General features: G+C 43.5%; 1 protein-coding gene and 1 non-coding gene across 2 annotated transcripts in view; both read right to left on the bottom strand.

The window, feature by feature from the left end:
- TAFA4 (TAFA chemokine like family member 4) overlaps positions 1-8,056 on the bottom strand; it is a 179,709-nt gene extending 171,653 nt beyond the window's left edge. Inside the window, exon 1 of the mRNA XM_038739984.1 lies at positions 7,862-8,056. The gene's annotated coding sequence lies outside the window, so the exon portion shown is untranslated. The remainder of the gene's footprint in view (positions 1-7,861) is intronic.
- Positions 8,057-12,455: 4,399 nt separating this feature from the next.
- LOC119919985 lies at positions 12,456-12,593 on the bottom strand. The gene has a single exon (XR_005447758.1). It is a non-coding gene; the product is annotated as a small nucleolar RNA SNORA7 (small nucleolar RNA).
- Positions 12,594-18,745: the final 6,152 nt, after the last annotated feature.

Raw genomic sequence — 18,745 nt, 5'->3', positions numbered from 1 at the left:
AGGGCTTAACAAAATTGATCAATTGTCAGTTCTGTGAAAATGACTATAACATGCCCCCACTGGCAATAACTAAAAATTAGACTATATATACATGACCTTAGGCAAGTCACTTCATTTCCCTGTGCCTCAGTTATCTCATGTGTAAAATGGAGACTGAGACTTTGAGCCCCACATGAGACAGGGACTGTGTTGAACTTAATTTCTTTATATCCAACCCAGCACTTAGTACAGTGCCTGGCACACAGTAAGTGCTTAATACCAGCATCATTATTATTATTATTATTATCATTATCTCATTCTAGGGGTTCTACAGTAACAGGATAATGTGAAAGATTAAGATTCAGAAGATACAGGTGTAAGAGGAATGGGGAAAGACCAATTATAAACTGTTACCTTCCAGAAGGGGTAACCTCCTTAATAAGCAGTCTGACTTCCATCCCCTTCACTCCACAGAAATTGCCCTCTCAGAGGTCACCAATGATCTCCTTCTTGTCATATCCAATGGCCTCTACTCCATCCTAATCCTCCTCGATTACTCAGCTGCCTTCAACACTTTGGTACCCACCCCCTTCTCCTCAAAACATTATCCAACCTTGGCTTCACTGACTGTCCTCTCCTGGTTCTCCTCTTACCTACCTGGCCATTCATTCTCAGTCTCATTTGCAGGTTCTTCCTCTGCCTCCCACCCTCTAACTGTGGGGGGGGGGGGGGTCCCTTAAGGTTCAGTTCTGGGTCCCCTTCTATTCTCCATCTATGCCCACTCCCCTGGAGAACTCATTCACCCATGGCATCAACCTCTATGCAGATGATACCCAAATCTACATCTCCAGCCCTGATCTCTCCCCTTCTCTGCAGTCTCGCATTTCCTCTTGCCTTCAAGACATCTGTACTTGGATGTCCTTCCATCACCTCAAGCTTAACGTATCCAAAACAGAACTCCTTATCTTCCCACTAAAACCCTGACCTCCCCCTGACTTTCCCATCACTGTAGAAGGCACAGCCATCCATCCTGTCTCACAAGCCTGAAACCTTGGCATTATGCTCAACTCATCTCGCTCAACCCACATATTCAATCCATTGCTAAATCCTGTCAGTCCCACCTTCACAAGATAGCTAAAATCCACCCTTTTCTCTCCATCCAAACTGCTACCATGTTAATACAATCACTCATCCTATCCCTCCTGGATTGCTGCATCAGCCTACTTGCTGACCTCCCAGACTCCTGCCTCTCCCCATTCCAGTTCATATTTCACTCTGCTGCTGGATCATTTTTTCTACAAAAATTATTAGGACATGTCACCACATTCCTCAAAAAACATCTCCAGTGGTTGCCCATCCACCTCCACATCAAACAAGAACTCCTCACCACTGACTTTAAAGAACTCCATCGCCTTGCCCCCTCCTACCTCACTATTTTCCTACTACAACCCAACCTGCACACTTTGCTCCTCTAATGCTAACCTCCTCACTGTGCCTCGCAGTGTGGCTCAGTGGAAACAGCCCAGGCTTGGGAGTCAGAGGTCGTGGGTTCTAATCCCGGTCCCGCCACTTATCAGCTGTGTGACTTTGGGCAACTCACTTAACTTCTCTGTGCCTCCGTTACCTCATCCGTAAAAAATGGGGATTAAGATTGTGAGCCCCACGTGGGGCAACCTGATCACCTTGTAACACCCCAGTGCTTAGAACAGTGCTTTGCACATAGTAAGCGCTTAACAAATACCATCATTATTATTATTATTATTATCTCACCTATCTCATGGCCAACCCCTCGCCCACATCCTGCCTCTGGCCTGGAACTTCCTCCCTCCTTAAATCCAACAGACAATTATTCTCCCCTCCTTCAAAACCTTATTGACAGCACATCTCCTCCAGGAGGACTTCCCTGACAAAGCCCCCCTTTCCTCTTCTCCCACTCCCTTCTGGTTACCCTGACTTGCTCCCTTTGTTCTTCTCCCCTCCCAGCCCCTAGGCACTTATGTACACATCTGTAATTTACTTACATTAATGTCTGTCTCCCCCCATCTAGACTGTAAGCTTGTTGTGGACATGGTATGTCTCTGATTGATGTATTGTACTCTCCCAAATGCTTAGGACAGTGCTCTGAACACAGTAAACATTCAATAAATATGACAATGAATAAGCAATCTTCTCTAATGTCCCACTCTGTTCAGTGGTGTAATTGTCTCATACACTAGCAAAATATGGACAAAACTGTGTAGTTTAAATATTTCAATTTACACTAATAGAAACAGGAAAAAACTCAAAGAACTACACACTTCTCTCAAAGTCAATCTAAGTAAACCAAAGTAGTCATGAAGACTCATAAAAACAAAAACTTCAATAATTCCTTAGGCCATATTCCATGTCAGAGACAACACTAATAAATGACTGGCAAGATTACCCACAAGGAGATCAATCAATGGTATTTGAGTGCTTACTTTGTGCAGAACACTGTCCTAAGCACTTGGAAGAGTACAACAGAGCACTCATGTTCCCTGCCCACAAGGAGCTGACAGTGTAGAGGTACAGATCCAAGTACATAGGTGACCCAGAAGGGAAAGGGAGTGGGGGAAGTGAAGACTTAGCTGGGACAGGCCTTTTAGAGATGTGACTTTAATAAGGCCTGGAGGGTGGGGGGGGGGGGGGGGGGCAGTGGTGGTCTGTCAGATAAGAAGAGGGAGGGAGTTCCAGCCAGAAGGAGGATGTGGGGGAAGAGGTCAGTAGCAAGATAAATGGGATCATGGGACAATGAGTAGGCTGGTGTTGGCGGAGCAAAGCATGCGGGCTGAATTGTAGAAGGAAATCAGCGAGGTGAGCTAGGAGGCAGAGGACCTGATTGAGCGCTGAAAATCTGGTGGTAAGAAGTTTCTGTTTGATGCAGAGTTGGATGGGCAACCACTGGAGGTTCTTGAGGAGTGGGGAGATATGGAATAAATGATTTTTCAGAAAAATGGTCTGAGCTGCAGAGTGATGTCTGGACTGGAGAGGGGAGAGATGGGATGCAGGGAGGTCAGTGAGGATGCTGATGCAGTAATCAAAGCGGAAAATGATGAGTGCTTAGATCAGCATATGTCATCTGACTGCTTTGTATCTACCCCCATGCTTAGTAGAGTACTTGGCACATAGTAAGCAGTTAAGAAATGCCAGAATTTATCATTATAAGAAACTAAAAGGCACAAAAACTGATTAAGAGGAGACTGTAACAATACTTTCAGAATTACACATACACACACAAAAGTACTGTTTCTGGGACTTAAAATTTAATTTTCAGTTTCGTTAAAAATAATATTGAATCAATCATATTTGAGTGCTTCTACATTCAGAGTACTGTACTAAGTGCAAGGGAGAGTATAATAGACACATTCCCTGCACACAAGCTTACAGTCTAGAGGGAAAGTATCTAAAGTATCCAAAAGACTGGTTTAAGAAATTCCTGAGATATGCACAAGAGTTTCTGGCAACCATCCTCAAGTTAGCACAGTAAGTAGATGAGGCAATTAAGTTAATTTAACATTTACAGGATTTTGTTTTTAAAAAGTATGGGGAAGTGGTTACAAAATGGCAAGTCCTTGGATGTAACTTGTAGGAATTGAAGACATCCTACTAGCTACAGAGTTCTTGCAGTTATTCAGAAAAAAATAAATTATCTACTGATCCACACAGTGCAAATGTTCTATCATTTGCTAAAATTTGACTCTTTAGAGGAAGATTATGATAAGAATTTCACTTTGTGTCTCCTCTTAGATTGTAAGATCCTTCAGGGCCAGGATGATGTCTTTCACTTCTATTGTTTGTTCCTATACAGTAGTACAGTCCTTGCTGTGTGAATATTGTGGCTGATAATGAAGTTCATTAAGGGATTTTTGTCAATTTGTTATCCTTTCAAATAATCCAGTGTTATGTCAGTCTTTAATAGTAAAGTCTTAATCTTAAACATATTCAGACTAGCTATTAAAAGTTTAGCTCATTAAATTCAAATAGCTATGAAGATACACGATAAACTGTATGTCCAAAAGCCACCTTACAGGAAGAAAATGGAAAGTTGTGTTTTTTCAATTCTACTATAAAATTCATATTCTGTCATTCTTGGAATTAGTCATTTAGGAGTAAACCAAAATTAAATATGACTCTCAGCATTTCCATTAATAAGAAAAGCCCTGCTATATATACTCCTGCATCAAGTAGAAAATGCAGATACCTATTCTGAGGAAGATCGCAGGTGCAGTTTAGGAATTCTCTAGTCTTCTTCACAAATTCAAGTTTAGTCCAGGTCAGTAGTTGCCAAAATTCACTGCCATCTGATCACAGTTCATGCATGTAGTTCAGAGACCTGCTGCTATCAACAGATAGCCCCATACCCATTTCCAGCCAATGGGAATCACAGTACTATAACAAAGAACACAATTAGCCCTTGTGTTCATCACCCTCACAACCACTTTCAGTGGAAGGCCAAGGAAGAAACGGAAAATGCAGAAATAAATTACTCTCACCCCTGCATAAAGGGTGACATATTTAGTTCTGGTGCAATGAAAGAAGGATGTGATCGATTTATTCTGTCAATCTGGCACCCATTTATAGGTAGAAGTCTTCAACTTTCAAAGGTGTCAACTCACACTTATAAGCACAATTCACACAAGAGAAAATCCTGCCACCTTTGGAAGATGTTCATTCTCTGTAATAAAATGATCATGATATTTTTTGTGGCTTTCAAATTAAGCATAACTGATCAAAAATGCACCATATCGTGCAAGCTATATTGCCACACAAAATATAATTCTATTAAACGTTCAGTTTACGCCCACCAAAACCCTTATGCTCAAAAAAGTGGTAGAGGTAAATTGAAAATACAGCTGTTAAATTTTATTGCAGTAAAGTTAAACTATATATTTATGACAATGCAGTGGGAATTGAGAAGTTATTTTAATGCACAAGTTAATGTAAAAATGAAAAAAGGTTTAGAATAAAATGTGTACATGCAGATTTTATATAACTACATACACACTCGAGTAAAAAGCAGTAATGAATCTGATTATTAATCTGAGCTTTATGGCAAAGCAATCCCAAAAAATGTCTAACAGGTTATAAGTGAGAGACAATGAATGATATGATGGCTTTCCCATTTTTCCATTTAAAGGTTTCAGAATCACTTGGTTATTATGATAATGTGACTTTTTGTCAATGCATGTCCAAAATTGTAACAGAATTGGCTGGTGATGATGTCATGCCAATGTGTTAATCCCCAGTGAATGCAGAGTTTTAACATCATATGCAATAACAATCCATTTACATAAAGTACTGATACTAGCCATTAGAGTAAAATGAGTGGTGAAGATAAAAGCAGATAAGTACCACAAAAGAAAACACCAACAGCAAGTAGTCATTTTTAAACTAAATGAAACTAGGTCACCAAACAATCCATATCTCTGAAAAGAGCAGAATAGGGTATACGTTAAATAGATGTGCCCTAGGTCATTATAATTGTAAAAATGTACAGATATTACACTACTGATGAAAAAGAAATCAATGCAAAAAATTCAAGTGACTAATCAAAAAGTTACTAGATTTGTTTTTTTTAAATATTACAGCCAAATTCAGAATGACATATTTGGCTGTGTGTTTTCCTTTATTAGGGGAAAAATATGCAAAAAAGATATTCACTAAAATACTGATAGATGGTAATAAATCTAAATAGGATGTGAGGGGGTGTTTGTTGTATTACTTCTTTATAGTGGTAATAAAGGTAATGGAAAAGACTACTTCAAGCTGAACAGGGAGAAAGAAAGGAGTACTTAACCTCATATAGTGCTTTGAGGTTTCTAGGATCCTGACTGGTAAATTTGTCCTCATACAAGAAAATGTTTTTATGCAGATGGGAAAGGCTATTTCATGTTAACCTCAGATGGTCAGTCTGGGAAACATACAAGTCATCATTAGAGTCTTAGTACAGTGCCTGGCACATAGTAAGTGCTTAATACCATAACAGTAATAACAAAATGAATTTGATTTTGCCATCATAAATACGTTACTTCAGTGATGAGATGTTTTTCCTACTGAAGATGGTTAGGTTTAACTTTGCTGATTTATTACCACCAACTTTACTTTACTCCAGTACTGTATTGTAATAACTGCAACGAGCTTTTGAAATTTGCTTATTGCAATGCATTTATACACCTCTCTTGCTTTAAAATTTAAATTCCACAGAAGAATGCATGCACTATTGTGTTAGAAAGCATAAAGCCATATATACTATCACACCTATGCCCAGGTAAATACTTAAATTGTTCCTCGATATAAGCAGTTTGATGGCGGGGGGGGGGGGGGGGGAGGCGGGGGGTATAGCAGTTCTGTTCTTTGGGATTTGTGATGGAAAACTAACATCAATATGTGAATTGTTTCAAATAGGGAATGGATTACTTTTTACAACTACTTGTACACAGGATACAATATAATCGTCACATAAAACTAGTACTCTAATTATTCCATCGCAAAGCATATTTGCCTGTCAAATCAACCAAGACAGATTTGGAGACGTGTAAGGTTAAAGAGAAATATAAATGAAGGAAGGCACTGGAAAACCTCTGGAACCCAAGGCAATTTCGGCTACCACTATAATAGCCCATCTTTCTAGTCCCTGCCTCTTCCTCGCTTTTCTCTTGCCCTTCTTCAACTCTTCGTCTTTTTCCTATTTCTTTCTTTCTCCGTTTCCCCCACCCTCCTTTTCCTTAGGCCTACCGAGATCCCAGGGGCATCGCTCAGTCCTGGTGACAATTGGACTCTACAAGTAGCAAGGTGACCAGAAAGGACACAGCCAACGTGGGAAAAGGAGGGAAAGGGAAACGATCTGATTTTGTACAGGCGCGGGGGGAGGCGGAAAGAACACAGTGGAACTCTGCCTGTCTGCCCCTTAATATCAAGCAAAAAACGGTAATTTCCTTAAGAAGAATGAAAAGGGATGAAAGGGGGCGGTGGCAGATAATGCCAAGAGCGGGATGCGGATAGTCTGGCTCTCATGACAGGATGAGGGCAGGAGCTTGGACGCCCATTACAAGCTGGAGAACTGGGCGTGATGGAAAGGAGAAAAAAACAAACTTTCCGTATCTTTCTTCTGGGATTGGTGCGCCGAACACCTCCAACTCGAGGCAGGGGAGGAGATAAGGAGCCTCCGGCCCCCTGAAAGCCACCGCCCCTATAAATACACACACATGTGCACCCCAGCACCTCTCCGTTCCTCGTCTTCCGCGCCTCCCGGCCAGCGCCCCTAAAAGCTGATCGCGCTTGCTGCGGGGGACGGCAGAGTGGGGAGAAGCGGGTTTTGCATCAGTTCCTTTCTTCCTTCCTGATTTCGGTAGTTTCCCTGACCGCCCTCTTGCTCTTCCCACCAATATCCCCGAGCTCCCAACACCCCACCTTTTCCCCTTCTCTCCTGCTCCGCCGCGCTGGGCGCCAGGCACAGAAAGTGCAGCTCCCCAAAGCGGCCGACGAAGCGAACCCCCCCCGGCCACGCTCCGCTCTCCCCAGGACGGACCTCCGCCACCTATTCCCCTCCCTGCCCCCCCCCCAAACCTATCTCCGACCTCGCCCCCGCGCCAATTCGGAGCGCAAGGCAGCGCTCCGCGGGCTCCCAGGAACTACCTGTTCCGTGGTCGTTTCCGGGGGGGGGGGGGCGCCTGCTTCCAACTTTGGGGCGCAAGTTCGCCTACATCCCCGCTCGGAGGATGCTTGCCCTCTTCGAGGTGACGCCGAAACATCCCCACTCCCCGCCACCCCCGGCTGCCCAGATCAGAGGTATTTATTAAGCGCTTACAGTGTGCAGAGCACTGTACTAAGCGCTTGGGAGAGTTGATCTCAGGACCGCCCTTACCTGCGGAAGAGGGCAGACCAGTTACTGGGGAAGCCGGGACGTTCGGTGGGGCTCGGCAGCGGCGCTGATTCCCCGTCGTTTCCTCTCTGCTCTCCCACTTGTCCCCTTCCTCTTTCACCTGGCTTGAGCCCGGAAGGGAGGCGAGCCAGCTCAGACGGTGGACAGCGCGGGCCGGCACTTAAGCCCCCATGGGATGGCAGAGAAAAGCCCCCGATCGGACGCAGGTGGAGCCGAAGTCCGGCCGGAGAACAGATTCAAAGCGCCGGCTCCCTGGCATCGCCGGAGCGCGGCATTATGACCCGGGGCCTTCCCAGCCAAAGCCACTTGAGGGGGAATAAAGGGGTGGGGGGCGAAGAAGAAGAAAAAGAAAGTTCTCAAGTGCCTAGTCTGGCAGAGAGGGCGCGAGGCGGGTCCTGGCTGGGGAAAAAAAAATACCTTTTGAGCCGGTGAACGCGGGAGCGGAGCATAGGGGACCTCGGTGGAGTGCAGCCGGGCAGAGCGAGAGGTGCCCGAGTGAAAGCGGAGGAGAGAGGGACGGAAGGCAGCTCGAAACGGGGCTCCGCCGCAGCCTGAGCTGATTGGCCGGAGGAGCAAGGCAGCTGCCCCCCGCCGCTTCCCCCGCCCCTCACCCCTCCAGCCTGCACACGTGGTCAGCATCACTCTACCCCTCTGGCCGCCCCGCCTGCTGTTGGGTCACGATACTTCTTGCTCCAACGATATCACCGTGGTAATCAAGCAGGTGTCGAGCGGAAAGGGGTTTCGCAGGTCTCTGAGCTAGCGCTTCGTGGCCTTTCTATTCCTCGAAGAAAGGAGAGAAAGAAAAGGCAGATACGTGGCGGGTGGTTGGATTCTTGACCCCGAAACTCTAAAGATGTCGGGGAAATACGTTGGACTCGGCATAAAAGGCTAACTGCATCTTACCGGTACCATCAATCGATGGCATGAATTGAGTGCTTACTTTGTGCAGAGCACTGTATTAAGCGCGCGGGAGAGTATAATGTAACAGAGTTAGCAAACACGATCCCTACCCACAACCATCCAAGGACTGTAAAGCACTTTATGGTTGCATTTCTATAAGAACGTGTGCTGTACAAGTGATAACCAAAGTGTGTTTTGCCTTCGTTTAATTGAGGTGACAGCTGGCCAAAACAATCTGTTCTTTTCTCTTATTTAGGACAACCCTTGGCACTTTGATCTTTAGCCCTTTTACTGCCCCCTTCAGACCTAAAGCACTCTCCAAAACAGAGTGGGTAACTTTTGGAAAAAGCAATTTTGCCAAGCTGACACCTGTTCCAAAAGGCTTCAAATAAAGCATAGAACAGCTTCTCTATTTTGTTGGAGTCCTGTTTGGTTCAGTGGATAGTTTTGGGTAACAACTAGACTGTAAACCTGTGGACAGGAAATGTATCTGCCAACTCTGTTGTACTATACTCTCCCGAACACTTAGTAGAGTGTTCTGCACCTAGTAAGCGCTCAAATACTTTTGATGATGAAGAAACCTGGGTTCTAGACTCAGCTCTGCAAATAGAAGAATGCCTTCTGGAAATACATTATCAGTGGTGAAGGCTTCTAACCAAAAAGCCATCTGGGGCCTTCTGTGAGGCCAGGTTCAGCAGGAAAACTGAATAATAGCTAGTTAGCCCAGATGGTGAAGATGATAGTGGCTAACAGGCAACTGCCTGCAGGGTCAAAGCTTTCACATTGGTAGTATGATGCCACCACTTTGGCTGTAAATGGGTCCTTCACATTCAACAAAAATTAGTGTACACTTCAAAATGTACTACACCTCTGTCCATTTGCTTATTCTGTGATCCAGCGGAAACACAACTGACAGGGTTGAGAGAATGCTGTGGCTTTGAGCAAACCACTCTCACTATTCCTTCATGCAGATCCTCTGTCCCTCAGTTGTTTTTTTCTAGTAATCTCAAAAAAATCAGCCTTTTTATTTTCTGAAGTACAACAGGTCACTGTCCCTTTCTAAGTATCTGTCCTCATTGATGTTATCTTGATGTTATCTTCCTTAGATTAAAATCTCCTAAAAAGTCACACATATGTAAGCTCGTTGTGGGCGGTGAACATGTCTACCAACTCTATTATCATGTACCCTCCCAAGTGCTTATTACAGTGCTCTGCACACAGTAAGTGCTTAATATATGATTAACACACATAAGTGCTTAATGGTAATGATTATAGTGAATCTCTGCAGCTTGGTCAATATACTCCCAGTCTTCTAAAATGCTATTAATAATAATAATGATGATGGCATTTGTTAAGCACTTACTATGTGCAAAGCACTGTTCTAAGCGCTGGGGGGATACAAGGTAATCAGGTTGTCCCATGTGGGGCTCACAGTCTTAATCCCCGTTTTACAGATGAGAGAACTGAGGCTCAGAGAAGTTAAGTGACTTGCCCAAGGTCACACAGCAGACATGTGGCAGAGCCGGGATTCAAACCCATGACCTCTGACTCCAAAGCCCGTGCTCTTTCCACTGAGCCATGCTGCTTCTCTATTATCAGGTCAAGTTCAGCCAATTCACATCATCAACATTTATCTTTTCAAAACACTTTTTGGCTTAGCTATCATAAGTTATCAGATTAAACTGAGAAGTAAAAAGTTGGAGAAAAAAATAAATTTTGCACAATATTTTTCTTTTTTTTTCAATCGTATTCATTACTGAGCACTTACTGTGTACAGAGCATTGTACTAAGTACTTGGAAGTGTACAGTATACATAATAGCAGACACATTCCTTGCCCACAATGAGCTTACAGTCTAGAGGGGGATACAGACATTAATATAAATTAATACATTACAGATATATTTCTTAATTCTTTTTTATATGAAAATATAGTAGTCCAGGCTTTCCTGGGATCAGGGACAGACATGCATGGGCAAACACACACAAACTACCAAACCTTCATAAACATCCACAGGCACAACACCACCCCACACAGAGATACACACAGAATACTTTACTGGCCTACATGAGCAGCTAAAGAAATGGTCACCCAGGGGGAGAAGGAAGGAGACACCCTGTGAGAGGATTACTTCAGCAGGAAGCTAGGAAGTGGAGAGGTGACTTTCAGCACAGTCGATGGAGATGAAGAGACTGGGAGCCTTCATAACAGGAAAGGAGAAGCAGTGTAGTCTAGTGGATAGAGCACAGGCCTGGGAGTCAGAAGGACCTGGGCTCTAATCCTGACTCTGCCACTTGCCTGCTGTGTGCTCTTGGGCAAGTCACTTAACTTCTGTTTGCCTCATCTGTAAAATGGGGAATAAGTCTGTGAGCCCCATGTGGGACAGGGACTGTGTCCAACCTGCTAAACTTGTAACTACCCCAGTGCTTATTACAGTACCTGGCACATAGTAAGCACTTAATAAATACCCTTAAAAGGGGAGTTTTGTAAAGGGGAAGAAAGGCAGAGTGAAGACAGTGGTCACTAGAGTCTTTGGAGAACCAAGTTTTGTGGTGGCTCAACCTTCCTTTATGTACACAGGGAGATGTGGAGATGTCTGTGGTGATGACCTTTCCTTGCTCAATTTTTGCTTTGCTCTCACTTGTCTCAAAGTGTTAACTGTAACTTCTTTTATAAAAGAATCAACTAATTTCCTAGTTTCTTTCTTTGCCTCCTTGTCCTCTGAGGAAATATTATTGGAATTTCTTATAGCAGCACCCTTCCATGAATCATTGGGTGAGTCTTACTAAACAGTACATTAAGGGGATTTTCCACTTTCGCCAGTAGTTTAAAAAAAGTAGTTAATGCTGTTCTAAATTTCATGTACTGATGCCAAAAGGTCTTTTTGCATTTAAAGTACAGATCTAAAAAAACAAATTATCTTGTTTTTTAATGTCATATTATTTTCTTGTTGCTTCCCTGGGGTCTTGGTAAGAGAACAAACTAGCTATCTTGCATTGGTGAAAAGATGTGACAATTAAATAATGCTACATTCTTTCCACCAAAGCCATCATTTTTGTAAACCAAACCATCCTCTTTTCTCTATTTTTATCAAAGAGGGCAACTTTATTAAATCATTTCTCCCATTGAAGCATTGTCTGTGCAAGCCATGCAGTTTTTAAATGCTGGAAATCAGACAAAATGTTTAGCCATTAGCTTTACAAGGTTTGCGTGGGTTTGGCCACTCTTCCTCTTTGTGACCATATTTCTTCAATAATTTACAATACATATTTTAACTATTTCCTTTTAAATTAGCACAATAAGAATGTATGAAACCACAGTGGAAAAATAATTTTAATCAGTTACATGAGAAATAACATGCAATGCCCCTTAGGTTCAAAACTATTCTCCAGTCTGCTAAATTTGCTGTGACTCCTCATCATTCCCACCCTTTTATTTTTATTCCACATAACACTTGTCTTATGCTGTCGAGTCGTCTCTGACCCAGAGTGACACCATGGACATATCTCTCCTAGAATGCCACACCTCCATCTGCAATTGTTCTGCTAGTGTATCCATAGAGTTTTCTTGGTAAAAATACAGAAGTGGTTTACCATTACCTCTTTCCACACAGTAAACTTGAGTCTCCACCCTCGACTTTCTCCCATGCCGCTGCTGCCCAGCACAAAGGAGTCTTGACTTGTAGCAGATGGCATTCCACTCTCTAGCCACTGGCCAAGATAGGAATGGAAAGGGTGTGCCTCTGCTTGACTCTCCCTCCCGTAGTCGAGACTGGTAAAGTACTGGAAACTCTCCAGTTGTGACCCTGAGAGGGCAACACACTAGACCCGGAGAAAACAAACACATGCTTGGTGTGAAGGCTCAAACACAGATTCCCATGAAAACCAATTCAAAATGGAATGGAAAAGAGAGATAGTTAATTTCTTCTAATCGTGATGGCTTACTTGTTTTAAGACTAGATCATACAAACATGTACAGATTCACATTGTATTAAAAATGTGGTATATTTATCAAAGGAGCTCAAAGGACTTTATATTTATTACAGTCTTAGATTGGAAGTGCTTAAATTTCCAACTATAAACATTAGAACAACAGAAAATCCTCATTAATTGACAGATTCAATTTCAGATTAAAAAAAATAATTAATACCCCCAAAATACTACTTGAATTATTCAAGAGAATGGTTTGCTATATAGCTACAAAATTATGGGGGAGTTTTAGAAACCATTAGGTGTGAACCCCCCAGAATCTACCCTTCACTTTCCCAGCTTCTGCCTACCTACTTTCTCATCCTTCCCAGCTATCTCTCCGGGAAGCAGCATGGCTCAGTGGAAAGAGCACGGGCTTTGGAGTCAGAGTTCATGGGTTCAAATCCCGGCTCTGCCAACTGTCAGCTGTGTGACTTTGGGCAAGTCACTTAACTTCTCTGGGCCTCAGTTACCTCATCTGTAAAATCGGGATTAAGATTGTGAGCCCCCCGTGGAACAACCTGATCACCTTGTAACCTCCCCAGCGCTTAGAACAGTGCTTTGCACATAGTAAGTGCTTAATAAATGCCATTATTATTATTATTATTATTATTATCTCTCAGTCGATCTCCCACCTGACTTCCATATCTACCCCCTCCATCTGTACCTCTGACCCTATCCCTTCTCATCTTATAGAAACACTTGAACCCACTCTTCTTCCCTCCCTAAAACTGTCATTTTCAACTGCTCACTTGCTAAATAGCTCCTTGTTCTTCTCCTTCCAACATACTCAGGTTGCCTCTATCCTAAAAAGTCTTCCATGGACCCCACTACATCATCCAGCAATGCCCATCTCCCTCTTACCATGTCTGTCCAAATTCCCTCAAAGGGGGTTTGTATACACCCTCTTCCTCTTTCCCTTAGGTGATTCCTTGACCCTCTCCAATCTTGTTTGCTCTCCCTTCAGTGAAACAGTCAATCAATCAGTGGTATTGATTGAGTGCCTACTGTGTGTACAAAGCACTGCACAAAGTGCTTGGGAGACTAGAGTACAATAGAGTAGGTAAACACGATCTCTGCCCGCGGGGAACTTAGTGAGGGAGACAGACAATAAAATAAATTGAAGAAAGGGGAAGCAGCAGCAATGAGGATATGTACCTAAGTGCAGAGGTGTTGGGGTGGCATGACTATCAAAGTGCTCAAGGGGTACAGACCCAACTGCATAAGCAATACAGAAGGGAGGGTGAGCAGGACAGGGAAATGAGAAGTTCACTCCACTGAGACTGTTCTCTCCAATGTCACCAGTGATCACCTTGCCAAATTTATTGGACTGTACTCCAAGGTAAACCTCCTTAACCTCCTTTTATTCATTCATTCATTCAATCGTATTTATTGAGCGCTTACTGTGTGCAGAGCACTGTACTAAGCGCTTGGGAAGTACAAGTTGGCAACATATAGAGACAGTCCCTACCCAACAGCAGGCTCACAGTCTAGAAGGGGGAGACAGACAACAAAACAAAACATATTAACAAAATAAAATAAATAGAATAAATATGTACAAGTAAAATAAATAGAGTAATAAATACATACAAACATATATACAGGTGCTGTGGGGAGGGGAAGGAGGTAAGGTGGGGGGATGGGGAGGGGGAGGAGGGGGAGATGAAGGAGGGGGTTCAGTCTGGGAAGGCCTCCTGGAGGAGGTGAGCTCTCAGTAGGGCCTTGAAGGGAGGAAGAGAGCTAGCTTGGCGGATGGGCAGAGGGAGGGCATTCCAGGCAGGGGGATGATGTGGGCCAGGGGTCGATGGCGGGACAAGTGAGAATGAGGCACAGTGAGGAGATTAGCGGCAGAGGAGTGGAGGGTGTGGGCTGGGCTGTAGAAGGAGAGAAGGGAGGTGAGGTAGGAGGGGGCAAGGTGATGGAGAGCCTTGAAGCCGAGGGTGAGGAGTTTTTGCCTGATGCGTAGGTTGATTGGTAGCCACCGGAAATTTTTGAGGAGGGGAGAAACATGCCCAGAGCGTTTCTGCACAAAGAAGATCCGGGCAGCGGCATGAAGTATGGATTGAAGTGGGGAGAGACAGGAGGATGGGAGATCAGAGAGGAGGCTGATGCAATAATCCAGTCGAGATAGGATGAGAGATTGAATGAGCAGGGTAGCAATTTGGATGGAGAGGAAAAGGCGGATCTTGGCGATGTTGTGGAGGTGAGACCGGCAGGTTTTGGTGACGGATTGGATGTGAGGGGTGAACGAGAGAGTGGAGTCGAGGATGACACCAAGGTTGCGGGCTTGTGAGATGTGAAGGATGGTAGTGCTGTCAACAGTGATGGGAAAGTCAGGGAGAGGGCAAGGTTTGGGAGGAAAGATAAGGAGTTCAGTCTTGGACATGTTGAGTTTTAGGTGGCAGGCAGACATCCAGATGGAGATGTCCTGAAGGCAGGAGGAGATATGAGCCTGGAGGGAGGGAGAGAGAGCAGGGGCAGAGATGTAGATTTGGGTGTCATCAGCGTAGAGATGATAGTTGAAGCCATGGGAGCGAATGAGTTCACCAAGGGAGTGAGTGTAGATAGAGAACAGAAGGGGACTAAGAACTGACCCTTGAGGAACCCCTACAGTAAGGGGATGGGAGGGGGAGGAGGAGCCCACAAAAGAGACTGAGAATGAACGGCCAGAGAGATAAGAGGAGAACCAGGAGAGGACAGAGTCTGTGAAGCCAAGGTTGGATAGCGTGTTGAGGAGAAGGGGGTGGTCCATGGTGCTCCTTGACTGACCTTGACTGACCTTGACATTGTGGACCACTTCCTTCTACTGGAAACACTCTCTAAACTCACTTTTTCTGGCACATTCATCTCCTGATTCTCCTTGACCCTCTCTGAATAATCCTTCTCAGTCTTTTACTGTTTTATCTTCTGTCTTCCCGACTTCCCAATTGTGCCTCAAGGCTCTGTCCCAGGTCCCCTTCTTTTCTCACTCTACACCAACTTCCTTAAGGAGCTCATTTCCTCCACAGCTCCAACTACCACCTTGAGGTGACTGATTCCCAATCTACCGCTTTGCTCTGACCTCTCTCCTTTTCTTCAATCTCATCCTTCATCCTCTACCACTGGTACCTCCAGCACAATATGTCCAATACTGAACTCCTCACCTTCCCTACCAAATCCTCTTCTCCACCTAGTTTTCCCATCATAGTTGTCAACATCATTATCGTCCCCATATCTCAAGCCCATAACCTTGGCATTATCCCTAACTCTGTTACTCCCTCTCTTTCATCCCCCATATTCAGTCTATCACCAAATCCTGTCCTTTTTTCCCCTATTACTTTTCCAGAATCCGCCCCTTCACGTGGTCCAGACACTTGTCATATCGTGGCTTGACTACTATAATAATGATGGTATTTGTTAAGCACTTACTATATGCCAAACACTGTTCTAAGTGTTATGTCAGCTCCCTTGCTGAACCCCCTGCTTCCAGTCTTATTCCAGTCTTAATAGGCGGAAGTCTACTCTTCTGCCTGGATCATTTTTCTAAAATATAATTCTGCACACATCTCCCTACTCTTCAAAAACTTCAAATGGTTGCTCATTCCTCTACAAATCCATCAATAGATCAGTTGTATTTACTGAGTGCTTACTGTGTAAAGAGAACTGTAAAAATAAAATTTAAAAAATGAATAATGGTATTTTTTAAGCGCTTACTTGTGCCAAGGACTGTTCTAAGCACTGGGGTAGATTCAAGGTTATTAGGTTGGACACAGTCCCTGTCCCACGTGGGCTCACAGTCTTAATCCCATTTTACAGATGAAGTAACTGAGGCACAGAGAAGTAAAGTGACTTGTCCAAGGTCACACAGCAGACAGGTGGTGGAGCCGGGATTAGAAACCATGACCTCTGATTCCCAGGCCTGTGCTCTATCCACTATGGCACTAAATTGTTGGGAAAGTAAGATACAACAGAGTTGGTAGACACATTCCCTGCCCACAAGGAGCATATAGTCTAGAAGGGGAGACAGACATTAATAGAAATAAATTACAGATATGTACAGAAGTGCTGTGGGGCTGAGGGTGGGGTGAATATCAAGTGCCTAAAGGGTACAGATCCAAGTACCTAGGCAAATCAGAAGGGAGAGGGAGTTGGAGAAAAGAGGGCTTAATTAGGGAAGGCTTCTTGGAGCAGATGTGACCTTAATAAGGCTTTGAAGCCAAACTCCTGATCATTGGCTTTAAGTGCTTCAATTAGCTCTCTCTCTTCTACTCATCCACTCTCTTCTTGCACTACAACCCACCCTCACAGGTATCATTTATCTCAAGCCAACTTAAACACTGCCTCATTCTCATCTCTTTTTCCACCTACCCCTTGCTCATGTCTGCCCTCCTACCTGAAACTCCCTCCCCCTTTATATCTGGTAGAACGTCCTCAAAGCCCTCCTGAAATCATAACTCCTCCAGGTTACCCTGATTCCCAAGCACTTAGTACAGTGCTCTGCACCCTGGCTTCACCATAACACTTATGTACATATCTTTATAATCTATTACTTCCTCCTATCTGTAATTTACTTTAGTAATGTCATCAACCCCAAGATTGTAAGATCACATCTATTACACTCGCCCAGACACTTAATACAATACTCTGCACACAGTAGGTGCTCAATAAATATTACTGATTGATTTTCTTTAGTTATTCCCAAACTGTACCTTGCTAATTGTAATAAAAAAACAAACACTATTGCATTATTACCACAATACTTTTATTATCAATCTATTAAACAGAAAAGTTACTTTTCAAGAAAAAAGAGGACTGAAGGATGTTTTAAATACCTAGAGATTGATTATTAAAGCCCTGTTCTTCTACTGTCTTTTCCTCACTTTTATTATTCTTCCCCTCTACTCTGTGGCTCTAGGTCAGGATAATTCATTCATTCATTCAATCATGTTTATTGAGCACTTACTGTATGCAGAACACCGTACTAAGTGCTTAGGAGAATACAGTATACCAATAAACAGACACACTCCCTGATGGGTTAGAAATTTATGTTAATTTTATATTTGGATTTGTATTTCAAGTTAATTGGCACAGGACCAAAGTCTGGAAGAAATTAGATGGAGTTTTGTAAATCAGTGATAAAACAAAATGTAAATTGTAATAGAAAACATGATTCTTGATGCTGATGCTGTGTTTTTTGGATATTGGGGATGCATGTGAAGTTACAGACTAGAGGTATCATGGTTCTACACTGGTAAGTGTGGGAAGGGCTAATGGAACTACTGAGGCTGGAAAACATCTTTTCCCAGGTCATTTAATTTTTTAAAAAAAATTCTATATCTGCAATACTACTGCCAGACTCATTTCTGTAATTAATTAAAGTCCTTTCAGGAAATGAATCATTTTTGCTTTCTGTACATGTTCCTTGAAAAGCTTGCTAGAGTTGGGGAATATTTTTCTTTAGAGGAAAAATGAGGAGTTTGGTTTTAGACATATTAAGCTTAAAGGGTTGGCCAGACATCATTGTCAAGAAGCAGCATGGCTCAGTGGAAAGAGCAAGAGCTTGAGAGCCAGAAGTCCTGGATTCTAATCCCGGCTCTGCCACTTGTCAGCTGTGTGACTTTGGGCAAGTCATTTAACTTCTCGGAGCCTCAGTTACCTCATCTGTAAAATGGGGATGATGACTGTGAGTCCCACGCGGGACAACCTGATCACCTTGTATCCCCCCCAGCACTTAGAACAGTGCTTTGCACATAGTAAGCATTTAACAAATGCCATCATTTTTATTATTATGTCATGTGAGCAAGAGAAAATGTGAGATTGCAGTTGGGGAAAGAGGTCTGGGCAAGCAAGGTAGATTTTGGATTCATCTGGATAGAAGTAGTAACTGAAACCAGAGGAGCCAGTGAGCTTCCTGAAGGAGGGAGTATAAAGTGAGAAGAGTAGGGGATCTAGAACAGAGCCTTAAAGAACACCCACAGCTAAGGGGTGAGAGGCAGAAGAAGATTCAGTGAGAGAGAATG

Source organism: Tachyglossus aculeatus, chromosome X1 (genome assembly GCF_015852505.1).
Source record: "Tachyglossus aculeatus isolate mTacAcu1 chromosome X1, mTacAcu1.pri, whole genome shotgun sequence".
NCBI lineage: Eukaryota > Metazoa > Chordata > Mammalia > Monotremata > Tachyglossidae > Tachyglossus > Tachyglossus aculeatus.
The sequence above is the reverse complement of the archived record's forward strand: the minus strand, read 5'-3'. Positions and strand labels throughout refer to the sequence as shown.